Source organism: Dioscorea cayenensis, chromosome 1, assembly GCF_009730915.1.
Source record: "Dioscorea cayenensis subsp. rotundata cultivar TDr96_F1 chromosome 1, TDr96_F1_v2_PseudoChromosome.rev07_lg8_w22 25.fasta, whole genome shotgun sequence".
Lineage (NCBI taxonomy): Eukaryota > Viridiplantae > Streptophyta > Magnoliopsida > Dioscoreales > Dioscoreaceae > Dioscorea > Dioscorea cayenensis.
Genome location: NC_052471.1, coordinates 12,549,586 through 12,569,959, shown reverse-complemented (window position 1 = coordinate 12,569,959; position 20,374 = coordinate 12,549,586). Strand labels below are relative to the sequence as shown.

Sequence of the window (20,374 nt, the reverse complement as noted above, 5' to 3'; positions counted from 1 at the left end):
CAAAGAGAGCATTCTACAAGTAAGGGAAATTTCAACATTAAATACGAAAAATCAATGCTCTAGCTAAAAACTTGAATCAAAAAGGACAACGAACCTGAAACTGTGTAAGTGTGTGTGTAAACTCACTCAAGTCAACCCAAAGAATACTTCTCAAAGTTCTAAGTATAAAGGACTTATTTATCTACACAATGTAACACAAATTAAAAAAAGACGGTAGTAGCTTCACACATCCTCTAAGGTAGCCCTTTCCAAAGCGGCCACTAAGGTGGCTTTCACACTTTCGAGGTGGTAGCTCTTTCTACTGTGGTGGTAGCTTTCACTTATCCAATGAGATAGCTCTTTCTCTCTTTAGGGCATAACTAGTATCCAACTTATGAGAGTAGATTCATACTTCATAGATGGTAGCTCTTTCCACCCAACAAGCACAAGTAAACAATAAAACTATTTTGTTCTTCCTTTTTCCATTTTTTTAATTAACAAAAGAAACAACAATAACTAGTCCCTTCAACAACGAACTTCAGTTTCCAAAAGAGTTTAATGAGCGAGTAGTGCAACAAGTGTCAATCGAGCAAAAATTCCTAAAAATTCAAGCAACAACTAGAGCATGAGAATATTCAATGTTAAAAAGTCTCCTAAACTCAAGAATACAATCATTGCAACTAAGGTGAATTGCTATTGGCTATATGAGCATGTATGTCAATCAAAACTAATATAAAAGACATGTGCACTATGAAACTCTAACCCACACTTAAGTTGTACATTGTCCCCAATGTACACATTCACACTCACTAATAATGTAAATAAAAAAATCAAGAATATATGTGGGAGAGGCAATTGAAACAATACTCAGCTGACTCCTAGTGTTGCATTTGATGGAGCTAAATCCTTGGGAGTGATGTTCTGATGGGTTGTGAAGCACGGGTTAGTCGAAGTAATAATCCCAGGTGAGTGGGGTATCTTATCCACAAGGAGTAGGGAATAAGAATACTTAAATTCCTACTTAATCAAGTGAAAATGAAACAATAATTGTGTTGATAAGTTGTAGTGTAAACAAGAATAAAAGAAATAAGAAAGAGAAGCACAAATAAATGAGAGATAAGGCAATCGATATAAATGGGGTACTCGAATATTGTTCCGCCTAGGACAATCATTTCAAGTGCACAACCAACTATTATGCTTCCTAATTAAAGCATTAATGAGTCATAGAAATCCTTCAATACATGGTCCCAAATCTAAGGTCAACCGTGACTAACTCTATACGATGTCCCAGTTGAGAAATCAAACAATCTCAACACCTCGCACTTGTATAGAATTGCATGGAGTTCTAGGGATTCCAAGTGATAAACCCTCTTCCTAGATGTAGACCTAACCCTTTGGTCCAGGTGAGAGATCCCTAGTCACAATTAAGCCTAGGTGCTAAAATCACTTAAACACTTTAGTCCGTTGCCTTTGCAACTAAACCCCAGTAGAAGGTCATCCCTTAGCCCATTCACTCTACTATGACCGCAAAGAACTCGAGGAAATGGAGATAGGATAAATCACGTCGAAGGGGAAAGGGAACTCTCGTGGTGTGTCACTCACTCACAAGGGTTACCAAGGTGAACTCTCAATCTTAGTGTCACATCACTCTAAGGGAGCATTCAATCAATCAAACATTCAAGATTGGAACTTAATTTAAACATCAATAGAGGAAAGCATAATAAAAGGTTTAATGAAACAAATACATACTAGGGTTCCCAAATCCAAGTATCCACTAGGGGTGTTTAGCTCTCCATGGAGCTAGTTACAATCAACAATGAAATCGACTGTAAAAACAAGTAATCCATAAAAAAAAACCCCTCAGTAGTCATGTCAATAGTCTTGTGGAGTGGCCTCGTCTCCTCCAAAGATCCCTTGTCTAGCCTAGGGCAAACTTCGCCGGATTGGTGCCGACGGAAAGGTCCCCCAAAAACCTTCTTTCAAGTGGAGCACGATGTGAAAGCCGTAGAACCTCTCCAAAACCCTTGCCAATACCTCTTAAAATCCTAGCCGTCCCTCATGAAAGTTGGGGAAAAAGATGGAGAAAATAATGCTAAAATCGGGCTGAAAATCGGCTTTTTAAAAGGGCTAGAATCGAGCATCCACACGCCCCTGTGGATTTTTCGCACGGGCGTGGGTAATTTCCACACGCCCGTGTGGATTCTTTGAAATTCAATTTTTCGGCCGTCTGTAAACAGTACCTGCTACAGTAAATTGCTGCATTGTTTTGCTATGATGCTCTGCTACAGTACCATCGTAAAACCACTCTCGAATCCATGTTTTCATCGAGACAACATAAACGGGCACATGTTTACGTCGTTGATCATTTTGCTTCTTTAATAAATGGCCTCATTGGTGAAGCTTTTGCTATCAATGCACAAATCGGGATACTCGAATGTGACTACCTTAGTACCCCTCTAAATCATTGTGTTGGCTTGAATACAAGGAGGTTGACACACATTCTCGCTTCTTGAACTTGACTTATGTCTTCACGTTTGATCCTTCTCAAGATTTCCTCCAAATGTGTGCGTTCACGATCGACATTGGCTTCTTTCTTTAACATTCGACTTCACAACCCTATATGCATGAAAGTAACACAAATGCACAAGTATTAGCTCTAAAACCTGATAAAAGTAATGTTCAACATAAGGAAAGAATACTTTGCATTTTTATCACACAAGCACTTATCAACTTTGCCTTCATGTTTGATTTCATCCTTAGAAGCTAGAAGATTGGTGAGCAAGGGTTGTCTAGTGTTTATGGCCCATGTGGTGGATACAAGAGTTAAGGAGCCAGCTATATAGGAGATACCATTGGTGAATTAGTTCCCAGATGTGGTCCCCAAAGAACTGCTAGATTTACCACCAGACAGAGAGATGGAGTTTGCTATAGATTTACTATATGGTACGGCTCCCATTTCTATACCACCCTACAGGATGGCACCAGTAGAAATGAGAGAATTGAAGACCCAGTTGCAAGATGTTGTGGACAAGGGCTTTATACGACCGAGTATATCACATTGGGGTTCACATGTTCTCTTTGTGAAGAAGATGGATAGATCTTTGAGGTTGTGTATAGACTACCAAAAAATTTAATTTGGTAACAATCAAGAACAAGTACCCATTGCCGCGGATTGATGATTTGTTTGATCAGTTGAAAGGGGCAAAAGTGTTCTCCAAGATTGACTTGCGGTTTGGGTATCATTAGTTGAAGATTAAGTCAGAGGATGTCCCAAAGATGGCATTTCAGACCCGTTATGGCCATTATGAGTTTTTGAAGAATGCCATGAAGGTTTAGGTTTTCTTGGACTTGCGGGTTATTATAGGAAATTTGTAGAAGGGTTTTCTTCAATTGCCTCTCCTTTGTCGAAAGTTAACTCGCAATGAGGTGAAGTTCACTTGGAATGACGAATGTGAAAAGAGCTTTCAGACATTGAAAGATCGATTGACATTCGCCCCAGAGCATCCTTTGCCAAAAAGTGGGAATAAGTTTGTAGTGTTCTGTGATGCTTCTTGGTAAGGTTTAGGTTGTGTGTTGATGGAAGAAGGGAAGGTGATAGCCTATGCTTATAGGTAGTTGAGACAACATGAGTTGAATTTTAGAACCCATGATATGGAGTTATCAACTATGGTTTTTACTTTGAATATTTGGAGGCATTATCTTTTTGGAGAAAGGTGTCAGATTTTCACAGACCATAAAAGCTTGAAGTATCTCTTCACTTAGAAGGAATTGAATTTGCGGTAGCGGAATGGTTTGAGTTGATAAAGGACTATGATTTGATCAAAGACTACCACCTAGTAAAATCCAATGTGGTAGCTGATGCTTTGAGTAGGAAGTCCACTGCTTCAGTGTCTTCTTTGAGGTTGCCCTATTTGTAATTACTCTCAGTAATGAAGGAGTTGAGATGAGCACCTGAGACTTAAGATAGTGGGGCATTAGTGGCCAGTTTTGTAGTGAGACCTTCATAGATGGAGAGTATTAAGAAACTTCAAAGCACTGATGAAGAGTTAGTGCAAGAAATACAAAAGTCATAAGTAGGGGAAACCAGTGAGTTCAGACTAAGAGAAAATGGTATCTTAGAATTTTGAAGCCGTGTCTGTGTTCCAGAAGATTTAGAACGCGAGAAAGCTATCTTGGAAGAAGCTCATTCTTCAGCTTATGCAGTTTATCCAGGAAGTACCAAGATGTACAGAATAATGAAGGAGAACTATTGGTGGTTAATAAGTGCCTGTGCGATAAGAATACGAAGTGTTCTTTCCTTGTGTTGAGCATTACTTTTCTCGGGTTTTAACCCTAATATGTGTGTATTTATGTTACTTTCATGCAGGTAGGGTTGTAAGACCGATTATGGGAGAAAGAAGCCAATGTGGGTCATAATACACCAATTTGGAGGAAATCTTGCTAAGGTTCAAACGCGAAGACATAGGTCAGGTTCGAGATGTGAGAATGTGTGCCAAGCTCCTCGTATTCGAGTTAGAACAACTATTTGGAGAGGCACAAGGGCAGTTACATTCAAGCATTCCGACTTGTGCATATAGAACAAGATCTCCACCAACATGTCCGTTATTGAATAAGCAAAGTGATCCACAACGTAAACGTGTGCCCGTTTGTGTTACCTCGATAAAAGCATGGATTCGGGAGTATTTCGGGCCATTCCTGTAGTAGGGTACTGTAGCAAGAATACTGTACCAGCACTGTTTACAGCCGGCTGAGAAAACAGGAAAACAGAAAATCCACACGTCCGTGTGAAAAATCCACAGGGCCGCTCGCACCGCGCGTGTGGATTCCCGATTCCAACCCTTTAAAAGCCGATTTCAACCCCGATTTCAGTATTCTTTTCTCCATCTTTTCCCTAACTTGAGAGAGGGCTGCGGCTAGGGTTTTGAGAGGTATTGGCTAGGGCTTTGGAGAGGGTTTACGGCTCTGACATCGCGCTCCATTAGGAAGAAGGTTAGTGGGAGAGCTTTCGTCGGCACCGATCCGGCGAGGTGTATCCTAGGCCGGACAAAGGGACCCTTGCGACGAGTAGAGGACTCTCCACAAGACCATCGCCATGCCTAACGAGGGTGTTTTCTATGGATGCTTTGTTTTTACATTCGATTTCATTGATTATGTCTAGCTCCATGGAGAGCTAAACCCCTAGTGGGTACTTGGGTATTTGTGAACCCTACGATGTATTCTTTTCATTGAACCTCTTAATTATGCTTTCAATTAATTGATGTTTATTTTGAGTTCCAATCTTGGAGACTTGATTGTATGAATGCGCCCCTAGAGTGACACTAGTGTTGAGAGTTTTTCTTAGCAACTCTTGTGAGTGAGTGACACACCATGAGAGTTAGACAAAGGTAGATTGGAGAGGGTTGAGAGGGTGAGTCGAGAGGTAGCGGAGTGTCCCCTTTCCCGTTCGATGTGATCTATCCTATCTCCACGTTCCAAGAGTTCTTTGTGGCCATAATAGAGTGAATGGGCTTAGGGATAACCTTCTGCTGGGGCTTAGTTCCGAGTGTAACGGAGTGAAGCGTTGAAGTGATTTTAGCATCTAGGGCTTAATTGTGGCTAGGGATCTTTCACCTGGACCAAAGGGTTAGATCTATACATAGGAATAGGGTTTATCATTTGGAATCCCTAGAGCTTATTGCAATTCTATGCGAGTGTGAGGTTGAGAGGTTATTCAATCTTTCCTTCAGGACATGTATAGAGTTAGGCATGGTTGACTTTAGATTTGGGATCATGTAATAAAGGATTTCCATGACCCATTGTTGCATCAATTAGAAAGTATAAAAGAGGGTTCTTGCACTTGAAATGATTGTTCTAGGCAGATCAATATCCGGTACCCCATCTTTATCGATTGCCTTACCTTCTCCTTTACTTGTTCCTTCTATCTTGTTGTTTTTATTTTCGTTATTTCATATTTTGTCACACTTATCACTATTCATCTTCCACATTAGTTAAGAAACAACTCAAGTGTCTTTATTCCCTACTCTCTGTGGATACGATACCCACTCATCTGGGATTATTACTTCGACACCCGTGTACTTGCGGTTTACACGCATATATGGACGTGTCAGTCGTCACGAATGAAGAGAGATAGCAAAGTTTGTGGCTAAGTGCCTAGTCTGTCAACAGGTAAAGGCCAAACACCAGAGGCCATCAGGAGTCCTACAACCTCTTCCAATCACAGAATGGAAATGGGACCATGTAAAAGATGGATTTTGTGGTTGGTTTACCACGAACTTCTCAAGGTTTTAATGCAATGTGGGTGATAATGGATAGGTTGACAAAGTCAGCACATTTCTTGGTAGTGCATACTAAGTCCTCTTTAAAGAAATTGGCAAAGTTGTACATTGATGAGATAGTGAAGTTGCATAGAGTGCTAGTACCGATTGTTTTAAATTGAGACCCCAGATTCACTTCTCATTTTTGGCCAAGGTTTCAAGAGGCTCTAGGTACAACTTTGAAGTTTTGCATTGCTTACCACCCTCAGATGGATGGGCAGTCCGAAAGGACCATTCAGACCCTTGAGGATATATTGAGGGCTTGTGTTATAGATTTCCAAGGGAGTTGCGATCAAAATATAGCATTGGTGGAGTTCGCCTACAACAATAGCTTTCAAGCAAGTATTGGTATGGTTCCATATGAAGCTTCGTGATGAGTGTAACTCATATCACATTTTCTTATGCATTCCTAATTAGGGAGCTCGAAGCAATTAGGAATGAATCAGGATACCAAACCAGCAAAGATTGGGGAAATTGCTAAGTGTTCAAGCTCAGTTCGGGAAGAGCACAGTCGTGCTCTGTCCCCTTGAATATCCTAGCCTCATGACGACGAAGTGATAAAGCTTGCAGGGGGTGTCCCCAGTCGTGCTCCTCCCCCTAGAAATCTTAGGCTGGAGGTGTTTTCGGATCAATAATGGAAGCACGCTCCAGATACTCTTAGCACGATTGCACTTAAGCAGAAGAAGGTCTAAGCACGATTATGCTTCCTTCCACTGAAGATTCCAGGTGAGCACTTAGTTGATTCAGTCAAAACCTTACTATGGAAACACAGTCTAAGCATGATCATGCTTAGCCCGTGTCGAGCTCGAAGACTGCCCTTTTTAACTGCAATTTCTAGGGTTTGCTCTCATCTTTGTTCGAGAAATCTTATCTCCACCTGGAGGACTTTGAGGAGAGTGAAGATCAGGCTTTTGCACACCTTCTAAGGGGATCAAGGACGAGTTGGAGGCACAAGAAAAGTGGGGTTAGCATACAGAGCTCAGCGAGGAAGATTATTTTGAGAAGAAGGGAGTTATGTCTTCTTTCGCTAGTTCTTTATCTTTGTTTTCCTCGTTGTATTTATTTATGAGGGGCTAACCATCCACGGTGATACATGGATGTGAACTATGTTGTTTTGTATGTTTTGACTACTTGACTTTAATGTTTACGGAGTTCTTTTGGTTTGTTGTGTTAATCTTATGATTGCATAACTTGATGTGTTTGAAATACACAGTTGCTTAGGAAATCTAGTTATCTTAGCAAAACTGGGTGTATTTAATAACCATAGATGCAACATTGCTCTTGAGCACACACTTGAGCCATAGAATGTACCTGGTAGGCTTTAGGACCAAGTCAGCATGCTATAACTCATAGGAATCATCCCAGGGCATTACTATTTTGTTGTTGAAATCTCAATCCTAACCCCCTGCCACTACCATCATTTCTCTCTTTTGTTGTTTGCTTTTTAATTCAACCTCAATCCAATCTTTATTTTACTGAAAATCGGAAGATAAATTAGTACTTTAAGTCCAGTAGTCCCTATGGTTCGACAACCTTACCCCTCACGGGGTGCTACTTTACTACTTGTGTGCGACCTGTATACTTGTGGAGAACACATCACTTCGTATGGAAGAAAGTGTAGAACTCCTCTTTGTTGGGATGAAGTGGGAGAAAGGAAGCTTCAGAGTGTGGAATTGATTGATCGAACTATTGAGTTGTGAAAGTGATTAAAGATAGATTGAAAACAGTTCAAGACAGGCAAAAGAGCTATACTGACAACCATAGAAGATTCTTGGAGTTTGAGGTTGGGGACAAAGTATTCTTGAAAATCTCTCAATGGAAAGGGGTAATTTGGTTTTGAGGCAGGGGAAAGTTGAATCCCCGATAATAGGTCCAGTTTTGATCTTTGAGAGGATTAGACCAGTAGCATATCGATTAGAGATACAGCCTGAGTTGAAGAAGATTCATAATGTGTTATATGTTTCCATGTTGAAGAAGTATGTCCCGAAACTTCTCATTATCTTGAAGCACCACCAGTAGAGTTAAGAGAAAATTTGAAGTTTGAAGTGCAACCGGTGAAGATTTTTGATCTCCAAGTCAAAACTCTTCGGCGAAAGAACATTCCTATGGTAAATGTTCTTTGGAGGAATGATGTTGTAGAAGAGATAACTTGTGAAGAAGAAGAAATGTTGACGAGCAAATACCTTCTATCATTTGAATTGCGAGGTATACCAAAATTTCAAGGCCGAAATTTCTTTAAGGAGGCTTTTTCCTACTTCTCTCGCATTTTTTTTCTTGAGTGTAACTTGTGTGTTTAAGTTCCTTCGAGTGTCCTCTTGTGTTAGGACCTTAGTGGAGGTTTTTTGGGAGGTTAAAATGATGGGGGAACGCTTTTAAAAAGGGTAAAGCAAGGCAGAAGCCTTGCGGGCACTTGGTGCACCCGCAAAGGTCTATTTTAGGGGCGTCACGGCCTTCCTTACATGCAAGAAAGCCCGTGAAGCCATCCAGAGAAGCCTCACGGCCTCCCTTGCCCCTCATCCTTGACCTCCAAACAAAGAAAGAAGTGTAGATTTCTTCTCCTTTCATGAAGAAAGAGCTTGCTTAGGGTGTAGAGAAGCTTGGTGGTAAGTCGGTTGGTGAGTGGGATTTACGAAGCACTCTAATAAGAAGATATAACAAGAATGAACACTGGATGTGTTTAGCTCACCAAGTTTGTGAGTGGGATTTACTAAATTATGAACTACAAATCATGTATGCTTCTAATATTGAAATTGCTTGCCTTCAAGTGATAAACTTCTTATTGCTAAAACTCTTGAAATGTTCTTCCATGGGATCTAGAAATCCTAATGATTTAAGACTTGGGTTATTCCATGAATATTTGTAAAGTATATATATATATATATTGTGGGTTGGAAACACTATATTTTTAAATATATGTTTCAAATAGTATATTTTCAAGAGACTTGATGTTCTTGTTAGGATGACCAAAGAGCCATGTGTAAACCAAATTGAATTTCATTATAATGATGCTATATTTGAAGTATATTTTCAAAGGATACTCTTGTATGATGTTCTTGATGAAAATGTTTTCGTTGAAGATGTTATAATCACTCTTGGAGTGAAAGTTGCATATGTGAAAACTTATGATCTCTTAATGAGACTTATGCTATCATGTGGGTGTTTATACTGAGCCTAGGGGTTGGATTGTTATTTAAATGTTTTGATGGTGACATGGGGGGATCCCCAATATTTACTACAGTAAGAGTTAGAGTTTCTACAGGCTGACCTAATTGGAGTGGCGTGGAGTACTCAGATTTGGTATCACCCTTTTTGATAGAAACGTGTCCAAAACTAACAAAGAGGGTCATGATCCCCTTCAAGTCACAATTGGACCAATCATACAAGGTCGGGCTTAGAAATTCAAGGAGGCTCTTGCTGGATTCATTCAAGAGGTTCAACTCAAACAAGATTACAAGCTCATCATCAATGAAGAACAAAGTTTGGTCCACATCATTAAAGCTATCATCAATTAGCTATTATCATTAAAACTCACCATCAATGCTTCTCATACTTCAATGCTTTAAAAAAGAAGAGTGGTTAATTTATGATTGTCCCAAAGCATCCATGAGTATTTAATGTTTCTTGTTTCTAAACATGCATGAGTTTAATATTTGGACTTTAATGCTTAATATTTTTTGTAATAGTCTATATAAGGGCTGAACTATGGAATGAAAATGACTTTTGGCTGATTATTAAAAAGTGAGAGAAATCTCTTTGGTTCTTCGAAGAACTATCGAACTTATCAGGTTTGTCCTGTGGCGTTCATCTTGACATATCAAACGGTCTCCTACTCTCGTTTGTGGCGTCTTCACTATACCAAGGTTCTTGCTTTTCTATAAGCAACGGGTCGCGGTAATTCTCCCTTAAACCTGAGGGTAGAACGATCGTTTGGGCTAATCTTGTTACAGGTTTCGTCAAGTTCTGGGCGGGGTTCGTATCAGCTGGTATCAGAGCTCAGTTTCCATTCTCAGGTTTACTTATCTTAGTTATCGTTCTTTGATCTTCCAGTTATTTCCTTCCTTATCCTTTTGAATTGTTTATTATTCCTGTTGAAGTACCTTTGAGGGAAAGTTTGGAAAAAAAACATCTATAATACTTTTCTCGCTGTTCTTTTAATTAAAAAAAGCCTTAATCCTTTCATCACTTGCCTCTGCTTGGAGTAAGTCATTGTCTTCTCTTCACAATCTTTTTTTTTCACATCACCCTTTGCTTTCTCTAGATCGTACGATAGGCTCTTGTGTGGATTGTTGCTTGACCTTTCTGATTTGAGTTTGATTAGTTCTATAAGAACTGATAGAGAGATCTGTGAGTATTTCATTAGTTGAGTGCCACAAAAAAAAATTCTCATGGCTCAAAACAATGAGAAAAGTGCTTTGGAGGGTATTGAGCCAATGTTATTCATGGAGGCTATAATGGGAGAGATACGGCGTTTAATGAGGCAAGAATTAGGGGAGGTTCATGAACGGTTGGATAGAATAGAAAATTCAAGACAAGATTCACCGCACTCTCACAATCAAGAAGGAGAAAGACATGAACAAAGGTTTGAGGAGGATGGATTGAGTAGATCTGAGGAAGATGATGAACAAGGCTCGGTGGGTAGCCATAGGAGGAATACCCGAAATAGACGGGTTTGGAATCGAGAGGATAACAACTTCCATGGCATAAAAATGAAGATTCCTTATTTTCAAGGAAAACATGATCCCGAAGCCTACCTTGAATGGGAGAAGAAGGTGGAGTTAGTATTTGATTGCCACAACTACTCCGAAATGAAGAAGGTAAAACTTGCAGCCATTGAGTTTTCTGACTATGCTATTATTTGGTGGGATCAATTATTGTTGAATAGGAGAAGAAATGGAGAATGTCAAATAGAGACGTGGGAGAACATGAAAATTGTGATGAGGAAACAATTTGTTACTAGTCACTACTACCGTGAGTTGTACCAAAAGTTGCAAAGGCTTCACCAAGGAAATCGAAGTGTTGAAGATTACTACAAGGACATGGAGATTGCTATGATTCGGGCTAATGTAGAAGAAGACCGAGAAGCTACAATGGCTAGATTTTTTAGTGCACTAAACCAAGAGATTCAAGATGGAGTGGAGATGCAACATTATGTGGACTTGGAAGACATGGTTCACGTGGCAATTAAGGTTGAGCGGCTTCTTAAGAGGAGGGGTAGTATGAGAGCAGCCTAGAGTTCTGGATTATCATCATCATGGAAGCCAAATTACGCAAAGAAGGAGGAGAAGCCAGCTATCAAGTCTAAACCGGAGCCAAAACAAGAACCATCAAGTCATGATTATCAAGGTAAATCTGATTTGTCCACATCTCGAACTCGTGACATCAAGTGTTTTAAATGTCAAGGAAGAGGTCATATAGCAAGCCAATGCCCGAACAAGCGAGTCATGGTAGTGCAAGATAATGGTGAGATTGAAATGGAAGATGAGTTGGACACTACATCTATACCCCCATTGGAGGTTGAAGGTGAGGAAGAATGTGCTGTTGTTCATGGTGATTTGTTGGTGGCAAGGAGAGCTTTAAGTGTGCAAACAAAAGGAGAAGATGAGTTGCAACAGGATAATCTTTTCCACACTAGGTGTTTTGTTCACAACAAGGTATGTAGTGTGATTATTGATGGTGGGAGTTGTACAAATGTTGCTAGCACTACTTTAGTGGAGAAATTGGGGTTGCCAACACTCATGCACCCAAGGCCATACAAGCTACAATGGCTCAATGATAGTGGTGAAGTGAAAGTGAACAAACAAGTTCTAGTTTCCTTCCAAATCGGAAAATATGAAGATGAGGCATTGTGTGATGTAGTACCCATGCAAGCTGGACATTTGTTGCTTGGATGGCTGGGGCAATTTGATAGCGAGTGAAACATGATGGCTGCACAAACAAATATTCCTTTGTGTTCCGTGAAAGGCCAATTACTCTTGTTCCCATGACACCAAAACAGGTTTATAATGATCAAGTGAGATTACAAAAAGAGAGTGACGAAAAGAGAGAAAATGAAAGAAAGAAAAAGAGTGAAAATCAGAGAGAAGTTGAGAAAAATAAGAGAGAAAAAGAAAAGAAAATTTCAATTGTTGAGGGAAAATCAGAGGGAAAATCTGAGAGAAAACAACAAAATTTTTATGCAAGGGCAAGTGAAATAAAGCGAGCAATGTTTTTGAGACAACCAATGATAGTACTTTTGTACAAAGAGGCATATTTGAATACTAACAGCCTTAACATGTCTTTGCCTTGTCCAATTGTTGAACTTTTGCATGTGTTTGATGATGTTTTTTCTCAAGGAGGCTCCACATGGATTACCACCTATTCGGGGAATTGAGCATCAAATTGACTTTGTTCCCGGTGCCACCATCCCAAACCGACCAGCCTATAGAGCAATCCCGAGGAGACAAAGGAGCTACAACGGCAGGTTGAAGAGTAGATGGCAAAGGGAAATGTAAGGGAGAGCATGAGTCCTTGTGCTGTTCCGGTGATTTTGGTTCCTAAGAAGGATGGGACTTGGAGGATGTGTGTCGATTGTCGTGTCATCAACAACATTACGGTAAAGTATCGACATCCTATTCCTCGCTTAGATGATATGTTAGATGAACTACGTGGTGCTAGTATTTCTCTAAAATTGATTTGAAGAGTGGGTATCATCAAATAAGAATGAAAGAAGGTGATGAATGGAAAACTGTGTTTAAAACAAAACATGGATTATATGAGTGGTTAGTGATGCCTTTTTGGTTGTCTAATGCACCAAGTACTTTTATGCGCTTGATGAACCATGTCTTGAGGGAATTCATTGGTAGATTTGTTGTTGTTTATTTTGATGATATTCTTATTTACAGCAAATGTTTGGATGATCATGTTGAGCTTGTATTTTGAAAAGAGAAGCTATTTATTTTTTGTACAGATAAGCTTGTATTTCTTGGTTTTGTTGTGAGTGCAACAGGCATACAAGTTGATGAGGATAAAATCCGTGCGATTCAAGAATGGCCGAGTCCTACTAGTGTTGGAGCTATTCAAAGTTTTTCATGGCCTTTCTAGTTTCCATAGAAGGTTTGTAAAATATTTCAGTAGCATTGCCACTCCACTGATGGAGGTGATTAAGAAGAACGTGGGGTTCAAATGGGGGGAAGAGGAAGAACGGGCATTTCAGTTGCTCAAGGACAAATTGACCCATGCTCCCGTATTTCCCCTGCCTGATTTTACTAAAACTTTTGAGATTGAATGTGATGCTTATGGTTCGGGTATAGGTGCTGTTCTCATGCAAGGAGGAAGGCCAATTGCATATTTTAGCAAGAAACTAAGTGTGGCAGCTTTAAACTACCCTACTTATGACAAGGAGTTATATGCGTTGGTTCGAGCATTAGAGACATGGCAACACTACTTATGGCCAAAGGAATTCATGATTCACACATATCATGAGTCATTGAAGTATTTGAAGGGCCAGCATAAGTTGAATAGAAGGCATTTGCGATGGGTAGAATTCATTGAGACATTTCCCTATGTCATCCATCCGGTACATGCAAGGCAAGGAGAATGTTATGGCAGATGCATTATCCCGCAGGTATGCTTTACTTTCCACTCTTGATGCGAAGGTTCTCGGTTTTGAACATATAAAAGATTTACATCCTTCTGATCATGATTTTGGTCACGTGTATCAATCTTGTATGAAATTTACATTTGGAAAATACTTTAGACATGATGATTATCTATTCAGGGAAAACAAATTGTGTTTGCCTAATTATTTTGTGCGAGAATTATTATGTAGGGATCACATGGAGGAGGATTAATGGGGCACTTTGGTGTAGCTAAGACTCTGAGTGTTTTACAAGAACATTTTTATTGGCCACATATGAAACGTGATGTAGAAAGGATTTGTGGTAGATGTGTCACTTGTAAGCAAGCTAAGTCAAGGATACAACCCCATGGTTTATACACACCATTGCCAATTCTTAGTGCGCCTTGGATTGATATTTCAATGCATTTTGTCTTAGGATTAGCCTGGTCAAAATGAGGTAGGGATTCAATATTTGTTGTTGTGGATCAATTTTCGAAAATGGCAAATTTTATTCCATGTCACAAAACGGATGATGCTCCAAATATAGCTGAATTGTTCTTTCGTGAAATTGTGAGATTGCATGGTATGCCTAGAACTATCATTTCAGATCGGGATGCTAAGTTCTTGAGTTACTTTTGGAAAACCTTGTGGGGTAAATTAGGAACTAAATTGTTGTTTTCTACTACATGTCGTGCAAAAACCGATGGTCAAACTGAAGTAGTTAACAGAACTTTATCTACTATGTTGCGAGCTATAATTAAAAAAAAAAATCAAAACCTGGGAGGATTGTTTACCACATGTCGAATTTGCGTATAATCGTGCTGTTCTTTCTGCTACTCAGTTTTCACCCTTTGAGATTGTGTACGGTTTTAATCCATTAACTCCTTTAGACTTAACTCCTTTACTTATGACTGAGCGTGTAAATCTAGATGGCAAAACCAAAGCTGAATTTGTTAAACAGATCCATGAGAAAGCAAGGTTCAACATCAAACGAAGGACGGAGCAATATGCAAAGCAAGCCAATAAAGGATGACATAAGGTTGTGTTCGAAGTAGGAGATTGGGTTTCGCTGCATTTATGAAAGGAAAGATTTCCTGAACAGCGGTGCTCCAAGCTACTGCCACGAGGGGACGGTCCATTTCAACTTCTTGAGCGTATCAATGATAATGCGTACAAGCTAGATTTACCAGGTGAGTACAATGTTAGTGTCACATTTAATATTGCTGATCTATCCTTTTTTGATATTGGTGATGATTTGAGGGTAAATTCTATTCAAGAGGAGGGGAACGATAGAAACGTGTCCAAAACTAACAAAGAGGATCATGATCCCCGTCAAGTCACAATTGGACCAATCACACGGGTCGGGCTAAGAAATTCAAGGAGGCTCTTGCTGGTTAATTCAAGAGGTTCAATTCAAACAAGATTACAAGCTCATCATCAATGAAGAACAAAGTTTGGTCCACATGATTAAAGCTATCATCAATTAGCTGTTATCATTAAAACTCACCATCAATGATTCTCATACTTCAATTCTTTGGAAAAGAAGAGTGGTTAATTTATGATTGTTATAAAGCATGCATGAGTATTTAATGTTTCTTGTTTCTAAACATGCATGAGTTTAATATTTAGAGTTTAATGCTTAATATTTCTTGTAATAGTCTATATAAGGGCTGAACTATGGAATGAAAAGGACTTTTGGCTGATTATTAAAAAGTGAGAGAAATCTCTTTGGTTCTTCGAAGAACTATCGAACTTATCAGGTTTGTCCTGTGGCGTTCATCTTGACTTATCAAACGGTCTCCCACTCCCATTTGTGGTGTCTTCACTATACCAAGGTTCTTGCTTTTCTATAAGCAACGGGTCGCGGTACTTCTCCTTTAAACCTGAGGGTAGATCGATCGTTTGGGCTAATCTTGTTACGGGTTTCGTCAAGTTCTTGGCGGGGTTCGTATCACTTTTTGAGGGCGCGTAGAGAGCCTAAAAGGTTTTCAGGGTTGGGTGGTTGAAGTCACCACACGGGTTCACCAACAGCCAACACGAAGATACACGCATCTTGGTGGCTCCTGACATAACCGCGGCCACGGTTAGTGAAGGAGGGTTTTTTAGGCTATTTGTGAAACTATCAACATTTGATTTATTTCTTTATTCACATAATGAACATTTGAAGTTTTGAGCTATTGAAAGGGATTATTAAACTTGGATTTCAGACTTGCATGACTTTATGGATGATTTCAAAAAGTTGTATTCATTTTTTGCATTCCATTGAAGAAGTTAATTTACTTATGTTATACCTGTTATTTAAAAGTATCTTTACTATTTAATAATGTATGAAATATAGTTCCATGTTTAGCCCCTCACCGAGTAACTTAGTTACTCACCCCTCTCCTTTTCCTCCTAGGTGATAGCACAACATTAGGGTGAAAGCATGAAGTGTTTGGCCGAGTTTATATTGATGTTTTCTTGAGTTGTGTATGATACTTAAACATTTTGGCATGCACAAGATGGATCCACTAGGATGTTATACTTTCATGTGGTGTATTACTTTTCTTGGATGTCCATATTTATCTTAGTCAGGACCTTGTGTTGTATGAAGAATTTACCCAGCGTTGGGGTTGTTGTTAACATTATCTTTGTGACCTCTATGTTATGATTGTCTATGTACCTATCTTGTGTTAAATTGATGTTCTTGTGTAGTAAGGTTGTTGCATGTCTTCCTTGTTAAATTATTCTTTGTTGTTATAGTCGTATTGTATAGGGAATAATAGGTTAGCTTTACGGCGATCTGGGGTTGAGGCAGGTGTTTGACCTCCCTTGGGTTGTCGTGGTGATATGTCATATGCGGGACATGCTGTCACATTTTTTACGGAATATCTAATAATTCCGAATCAAAACCCTAATCCTGTTTTTTTTACAGTAATGTCTCCTATTTTTCAATCAAAACCCTAATACTATATTTTATTTTTGAAATATCTCATATTTTTCAATCAAAACTAAATCCTATTTTTTTCCCCAATGTCTACTATCTTTGAATCAAAACCCTAATCCATTGTTTTCTTTTCAAAATGTATTATTTTTTTTATCAAAACCTTAATCTTATCTGTCAAAACCATAATCCTTTGTTTTCTTTTCGTGATATCTCCTATCTTTCAATCAAAACAAGAATACTATTTTTTTCTGAATGTCTCCTATTTATCTGTTTTGAATCAAAACCCTAATCTTATGTCTTCCAATAGTAATGTCTTCTATTTTTCAGTTTTGGATCAAAACATAAATCCTTTGTTTTCTATTCAGAATGCCTCCTATTTTTGAATCAAAACCCTAGCCGTTTCTTTTATTTTCGGATTGTCTACAATTTTTGAATCAAAACTCTAATCTATTTTTCAATCAAAACCACAATCCTAAGTTTTCTTTTGGAATACCTATTATATTTGAATCAAAACACTAAATCTATGTTTTCTTTTTGTAACGTTTGTTATTTTTTAATAAAACCCAAATCCTTTGTTTTCTTTTCAGAATATTTGCTATTTTTGATTTAAAACCCTATTCCTATGTTTTCTAGTAGTAATATCTCCTATTTTTTGTCACAACCCTAATAATATATTTTTTGTTTGAAATGTCTCACAGTTTTCAATTAAAACCCTAATAATATGTTTTCTTTTTGGAAGTCTAATATTTTTGAATCAAAGCCATAATCCTATGTTTTTGTTATAATAATGTGCGTTATTTTCAAATAAAAAAATAATCCTATGTTTTCTTTTCAGAATGCCTACTATACTTCAATCAAAACCCTAATCTTATGTTTTTTTTGAGAATATTTCCTATCTTTCAATCAAAACCTTGCCATTTTTTTTCTGGAATGTGTCCTATTTTTCAGTTTTGAATCAAAACACTAATCCTTTTCTTTTAAGAATGTCTATTATTTTTGAATCAAAACCCTAATCCTATTCTTTCTTATAGTAATATCTCCGATAAGAAAATGTAGGATTTGGGTTTTGTTTGCAAAAGAAACATAGGATTTAGTAATGTCTAATATTTTTCATTCAAAACCCTAATCCTATGTTTTTTTTTGGAATAATTGCTATTTTTTAATCAATAAGCTAATCTTATATTTTCTTTTGGAAATGTTCCCTATTTTTCAATAAAAACCTAATCCTTTGTTTTTCAACTTCAGTGCGATCATACCAATACTAAAGCATTAGATCTCATTAGAACTTTGAAATTAAGAGAGCTTGGGCGATGGTAGTACTTACTAGGATGGGTGCCTCCTCCGAAGTAATCGTGTTGCACCCCTCCACTTTTTTTTTATGCATGGTTTATTTTTATGATTTTATTAATTAAAACAATAACAATAATAATAAAATAATGAAAGACTAACCTATGTTTTTAATCAAAACCCTAATACTCTATTTTTTTAGAGTAATGTCTCCTATATGTGGAATCTCTGCTAATTTTTAACCAAAACCCTAATCCTATGTTTTATTTTCGGAATGCCTCCTATTTTTGAGTAAAAATTCTAATGCTATGTTTTCTTTTCGGAATGCCTCCTACATTTTAATCAAAACTCCAATCCTATGTTTTCTTTTGAAAATGATTGCTATTTTTCAATCAAAACAATAATCATATGTTTTCTTTTTATATTGTCTCATATTTTTTAATCAAAACCCTTATTCAAAGTTTTTTTTTTTGGAATACCTCCTATTTTATAATCAAAACTTTAAGCTTATGGTTTCGTTTGGGAATATCTGCTACTTTTTAATCAAAACAATAATCATATGTTTTCTTTTCGTAATGTCTCATATTTTTCAATCAAAACGCTAATGTTATGTTTTCCTTTAGGAATGTCTGCTATTATTTATTCGAAAACATAATCCTATGTTTTGTTTTATGAATGTCTCATATTTTTTTCAATCAAAACCATAATCGTATGTTTTTTTATGGAATGCCTTCTATATTTCAATCAAAACCCTAATCCTTTTTTTTTCTTTTCTAAATATCTCCTATTTATCAGTTTTGAATCAAAACACTAATTTATTTTTTGTAAGAATGTCTCCTATTTTTCAGTCAAAAACCTAATACTTATTTTTCTTTTCAAAATGTCTGCTATTTTTTAATCAATATCCTAATTCTATGTTTTTTTTTCGGAATGTGTCCTACTTTTTAGGTTTCAATCAAAACCCTAATCATTTGTTTTCTTTTCAAAATGTCAACTTTTTTTTTTGAATGAAAGCCCAAATCCTATCTTCTATTTTGGGAATGTCTCCTAATTTCTAATCAAAACCCTAATCGGTTGTTTTATTTTTGGAATATCTCATATTTTCAATCAAAACCCTAACACTTTATTTTTTTTTTCACAATGCCTTATATTTTTCAATCAAAACACTAATTATATGTGTTCTTTTCTGAATATCTATTATTTTTGAATCAAAACTATAATCCTATGTTTTCTTATGAGAATGTCTTTAATTTTGTAAACAAAACCCTAATCCTATGTTTTCTTTTTAAAAGGCGCACTATATTTGAATCAAAAGATTCAAAACCCTAATACTATGCTTTCTTTTCAGAATGTCGATTATTTTTCAAACAAAAACCTAAACCTATGTTTTCTTTTGAGAATGTCTACTATTTTTTAATAAACCCTAACCCTATATTTTCTTTTTAGAATGGCTCCTTTTTTTGAATCAAAACCCTAATCCTATGTTTTCTTTTCGAAATATTTGCTATTTTTGAATCAAAACCCTAATCCTATGTTTTGTTTTGGAATTTCTCATTTTTTGAATCAAAACCCTAATCCTATGTTTTTTTCGTAATACCTCCCATTTTTTAATAAAAATCCTAATTATATGTTTTTTTTCAGAATGTCTTCTATCTTTCAACCAAAACCAGAATCCTATGTTTTGTTTTCTTAATGTCTCCTATTTATATGTCTGCTATTTTTTTTAAAAAAACAATAATTCTATGTTCTCTTTTCATAATGTCACATATTTTTGAATCAACACCCTAATACTTTGTTTTCTTTTCGGAATGACTCCTAATTTTGAAGCAAAACACTAATCCTATATTTTCTTTTCGACATGTCGGTTATTTTTGACACAAAACCCTAATCCTATGTTTTCTTTTCGGAATGTCGACTATTTTTTAAAGAAAACCTTAATCCTATGCTTTGTTTTTGGAATACCTACTAAATTTGAATCAAACCAATAATTTTTTTTATGTCACATATTTTTCAATCAACACCCTAATCCTTTGTTTTCTTTTCAGAATGTCTCCTATCCTTCAATCAAAATCTGAATCCTATGTTTTGTTTTCTTAATGTCTCCTATTTATTAGCTTCGAATCAAAACCCTAACCTATATTTTCTTTTCAAAATGTCTCCTATTTTTTTATTCAAAAACGTAATCCTTTCTTTTATTTTCAGAACGCCTGCTATTTTTGAATCAAAACCCTAATAATATGTGTTTTCTTTTCTGAATGTGTCCTATTTTTC

At 37.2% G+C, this 20,374-nt stretch overlaps 1 pseudogene; it reads left to right on the top strand.

The window, feature by feature from the left end:
* Window positions 1-11,095: 11,095 nt before the first annotated feature.
* On the top strand, window positions 11,096-15,433 carry LOC120265498 (annotated as a pseudogene).
* Window positions 15,434-20,374: the final 4,941 nt, after the last annotated feature.